Raw genomic sequence first — 5,353 nt, 5'->3', positions numbered from 1 at the left:
AACCAGTTTCCAAGTGACCAGTTCCAGATTCCAATCGACAGGTCCAGCTACGGATTTAATTTTTTCCCTGATGATAGTAATTTAGAGGAAGACACAGGTATGTGTGTATATGTTGTGTGTCCCTTATTTTAAAACAGAATAGAGGTGCAAAGGGAGAGGCGCGATATGTGTGTTTGTAATGGAGGGCAGCAATAGCAATCTGGAGAAGTTGGCCCTGGCCATTCTTTCTTGAAATACCAGGAGACTTTAAAACAGTGGTGCTCAATTTTTTGGCTTCCCTGGGCCACATTGGAAGAAGAATTATCTTATGCCACACATGATACACTGACACTAACAAAAGCTGATCAGCTAAAAAAAAAAAAAAAAAAAAGCAAAAACATCTCATGTTTTAAGAAAATTTACAAATTTGTGTTAAGCCACATTCAAAGCCGTCCTGGGCTGCATTAGGCCTGCGGGCCACAGGTTGGACAAGCTTGCTTTAAAAGATGATGGACGGGCCACAAGCTGTGACTCATGCCTGTAATCCCAGCATTTTGGGAAGCCAAGGCAGGCAGATAACTTGGGGTCAGGAATTCGAGACCAGCCTGGCCAACATGACGAAACCCCATCTCTGCTAAAAATATAAAAAATTAGCCAGGCATGGTGGCACATGTACCTGTAGTCCCAGCTATTGGGGAGGCTGAGGCAGGATAATTGCTGGAACCCAAGAAGTGGAGGTTGCATTGAGCCGAAATTGTGCCATTGCACTCCAACCTGAGACAGAGCGAGACTCCAACTCAAAAAAAAAAAAAAAAATATGGTCAGTTCACAGGTTGCCAGGACCAGCTCTGAAGGAATGATTTTAGAAGGCTCAGTAAGTTCCACCTGTCCTCTCCTCCCTCCCACTTCCACGCACACCTTACCCATCCCTCTTATAAGAGCTTCTAAAAGCTTCCCTTTTCCCTATCGAAGCAAAATCTGCAGAGGTGTTACCTTGAGGTCGTATTTTCTAATAGGGCCTGCAGATGAGTTTTATTATCAGTCAGGTTCGCCGGCCACTAGGGTTAGAGGTGGATTTACTGTGAAGCTAATGCACCTGCAGCTTTGGGGCTTTCCACGTCCTGGGACGAGCCCCCGTGCTGTGTTCCCTTGCCACTCGGGTTTGTGAGATCTATGGAAGTACAGCAAGTCCTCACCTAATGTCATCAATAGGTTCTTGGAAACTGTGAACTTCAGTGAAATGATCTATAATTAAACCAATTTTCCCATAGGTTAATAGATAAAAATACGAATTAAGTTCTATTTCTGGTCAGAAGAACATCATCAAACTTCTAAATAAAGACCAAAACACGGCCGGCTGCTGGTGGTTTACGCCTGTAATCACAGCACTTTGGAAGCCTGAGGCGGGATTGAGACCATCCTGGCCAACATGGTGAAATCCCATCTCTACTAAAAATATAAAAATTAGCTGGGCATGGTGGCATGCGCCTATAGTCCCAGCTACTGAAGAGGCTGAGGCAGGAGAATGGCTTGAACACAGAAGGCGGAGGTTGCAGTGAGCCAAGATTGCACCACTGTACTCTAATCTGGTGACAGAGTGAGACTCCGTCTAGGGGCAGGGGAAGGGCCTGGCGTGGTGGCTCACGCCTGTAATCCCAGCACTTTGGGAGACAGAGGCAGGCAGATCATGGGGGCAGGAGTTTGAGACCAGCCTGACCAACATGGTGAAACCCCACCTGTACTAAAAGGGGGATCACCTGTACACACCTGTGATCCCAGTTACTCGGGAGGCTGAGGCAGGAGAATCCCTTGAACCCGGGAGGCGAGATTGCGACACTGCACTCCAGCCTGGGTGACAAAGTGAGACTCTGTCTCAAAACAAAAAACAACAACAGCTGGGCGTGGTGGCTCACACCTGTAATCCAAGCACTTTGGAGGCCAAGGTGGGCGGATCACCTGAGGTCAGGAGTTCAAGACCAGCCTGATCAACATGGTGAAACCCCGTCTTTATTTAAAAACAAAACAAAAAAAACCAAAACAACAAAAATCCCAAAACACTTCTAATATTTAACACTGAAATAAATGTGAGCTATATATGCATTTAAAAATATGAATAAAACAAGTGAAATAATTATTTACCTAATTATTCCAGCTCTGGGTTGCAGGTGGCTGCAGCTGGTCCCAGGAGGGTAGGTTACAAGGAGGGAACCAGCACTGGACAGGCCATCCCACAGCAGGGCAACTCACTACCCCTGACACTCACTTGACCTGGGACGATGTAGATGCCAGTTAACCCAGTGTGCACAGCTTCGGGATGTGGGGGCGGGAAGTAGTGTGTCCAAAGAAAACCCACACAGACGTGGGGAGATGTGCAACTCTGCATAGGCAGTGGTCCCAGCCAGAAATCCGTTTTTTTTTTTTTTTCTCTCAACATTATATGGAAGCAACGTTGAATGAAATGGTGTTATTTGAGGACCTGCTGTTGGATATTGAAACTGCGCGTTGGTTAAAACTGCCTTCTCAACACCATTTATGGATTAAAGACTTAAACATAAGGCCTAACACCATAAAATCCCTAGAAGAAAACCTAGGCAAAACCATTCAGGACACAGGCACAGGCAAGGACTTATGACTAAAACACCAAAAGCATTGGCAACAAAAGCCAAAAAAGACAAATGGGACCTAATTAAACTCCAGAGCTTCAGTACAGCAAATAAACAATCATTAGAGTGAACCAGCAACCAACAGAATGGGAAAAAATTTTTGTAGTCTACCCATCTGACAAAGGGCTAATATCCAGAATCTACAAAGAACTGAAACAGATTTACAAGAAATAAACCCATTCAAAAGTGGGCAAAGGATATAAACAGACATTTTTCAAAAGAAGACATATATGAGGCCAACAAACATGAAAAAATGCTCATCATCACTGGTCATTAGAGAAATGCAAATCAAAACCACATCGAGATACCACCTCACACCAATTAGAATGGCAATCATTAAAAAATCTGGAGACAACAGATGCTGGAGAGGATGTGGAGAAATAGGAACACTTTTGCACTGTTGGTGGGAGTGTAAATTAGTTCAACCATTGTGGAAGAGTGTGGCGATTCCTCAAGGACCTAGAAATAGAAATTCCATTTGACCCAGCAATCCCGTTACTGGATACAGCTAGTGCTCAACTTATGACCACAGTTGGGACCGCGGACCAGTCATAACACAATTTGGTCGTAAGTTGAGTAGGCTATCTGTACAGTTGAAATGGTGCACGCGGAGATGGTAGTGCTGTCAGAAGCTGGTCTGCACTGTCGTACGCCCAGCTGGGCAACGTTTGCGCTGCCAGACGCGGAGCAGTCGTGGCTGGCGATTGTGGTCGTAAAGTCCAATGGTCGTAAGTTGCATAGGTGGTAAGTCGATCAATACCTGTATATATCCAAAGGATTATAAATCATTCTATTGTAAAGACACATGCACACTAATGTCCATTGCAGCACTGTTTAGAATAGCAAAGACCTGGAGCCAACCCACATGCCCATCGATGATAGACTGGACAAGGGAAATGTGGCACATATACACCATGGAATACTATGCAGCCATAAAAAACGATGAGTTCGTGTTCTTTTTAGGGACATGGAGGAATTTGGAAACCATCATTCTCAGCAGACTGGCACAAAAACAGAAAAACAAACACCACATATTAAAAAAACCCAAAAAACAAAAAACAAAAAGCTTTGCATAGTGGCAGTATTGTAGCCAATGAGGTTTATCCGAGGCACGATTATTACTAATTGAAAACTTCCCAATACCCCGCCATGGCGATTTGAAATATAGTCGGCATTGGCAATTTTTGACAGTCTCTATGGAGACTGAATTATTTAAAAAAAAAAAAAAAGAAAGAAAAACAAACACTGCATGTTCTCACTCATAGGCAGGTGCTGAACAATGAGAACACATGGACACAGGAAGGGGAGCATCACATACTGGGGTCTGTTGGGGGGGAATAGAGGAGGGACAGCGGGGGGTAAGGAGGCTGGGGAGGGATAACATGGGGAGAAATGCCAGATATAGGTGATGGGGGGATGGAGGCAGCAAACCACATTGTCATGTATGTACCTATGCACCAATCCTGCATGTTTTGCACATGTACCCCAGAACCTAAAGTGCAATAAAATATATTTTTAAAAAATTGCTTACAGTGGTAAGCAGGGCACTCAGTTCTCATCAGCATCTGATTCATGCAGAAGTTCTTTCCTGTCAAGAATCTACTCAATAATGCAACAAATACAGTTAGAAATGAATCATATGAAATGGATTTTATCAGAATTTTTATATTTAGGGCACAAACCTGTAGCAGTTCTAGAAAAGTGAGTACATCTATGTGTGAAATCATATATTTTATGAATCTGATTATTCATAATAAATTTTATGCCAAATGTGGTGTTCATGCCTGGCATAAACTTTGGTGTTCATCCCACTGGCATGAACTTTGGGAGGACAAAGTGGGAGGATTGCTTGAGGCCAGGAGTTTGAGACCAACATGGGCAATATAGCAAGACCCTGTTTTTACAAAATACAAAAAAATAAAATTTAAAAAGAAAGAGTAATAAGGATGGGCATGGTGGCTCATGCCTGTAATCCCAGCACTTTGGGAGGCCAAGGTGGGTGGATCACCTGAGGTCAGGAGTTGGAGACCAGCCTGGCCAACATGGTGAAACTCTGATCTCTACTAAAAATACAAAAATTAGCCAGTTATGGTAGTGTGTACCTGTAGTCCCAGCTACTTGGGAGGCTGAGGAAGGAGAATGGCTTGAACCTGGGAGGCAGAGGCTGCAGTGAGCTGAGACTGTGCCACGGCACTCCAGCCTGGGTGACAGAGCGAGACTCTATCTCAAAAAAAAAAAAAGTAATGAAAAATACATTTTAATAATCCATGCTAGGGAAAAGATTGCTTGCCTTTGTAGTCTCTTACAAAATTGATGTCATGGAAAAAGGCTATAAAGGTTATACAGCCAAAAAATATGTAGAAAACCAATCTTGTAGAGATGGTCAGGCAAGTCATTAAGAAATATTACGAGATTTGTCTAGATTTGGTTATATTTAACATATCTATCATCTTTTAAAATTTGTAGTTTATTGAGACTTTTTTTCTCATTTGATATAAATATAATCATCACTGGTTTCATATTCATATTTTAATATTCTGTTTCTTAAATCTTTCACTCCCCCACCCCCACTCCACCAAAAAGGCAGGTGGCAGGCCCGACAAAACCAGGACCTGCCCCTGAGCAAATTACTCTTTACTTCTGAAACTCATCTCCAGTGTGGCTTCCTACCCGCCTCCTTTCCTCCCACCCTTTCCAGTAAAGCTGTGTTT

General features: G+C 43.3%; 1 non-coding gene across 1 annotated transcript; it reads left to right on the top strand.

Moving 5' to 3' along the window:
- Positions 1–3,706: 3,706 nt before the first annotated feature.
- Positions 3,707–3,845, top strand: LOC116548863. Its single transcript, XR_004267577.1, has one exon. It is a non-coding gene; the product is annotated as a U4 spliceosomal RNA (small nuclear RNA).
- Positions 3,846–5,353: the final 1,508 nt, after the last annotated feature.

Source organism: Sapajus apella, unplaced genomic scaffold (assembly GCF_009761245.1).
Source record: "Sapajus apella isolate SASKATOON/1434 unplaced genomic scaffold, GSC_monkey_1.0 scaffold5, whole genome shotgun sequence".
NCBI lineage: Eukaryota > Metazoa > Chordata > Mammalia > Primates > Cebidae > Sapajus > Sapajus apella.
The sequence above is the reverse complement of the archived record's forward strand: the minus strand, read 5'-3'. Positions and strand labels throughout refer to the sequence as shown.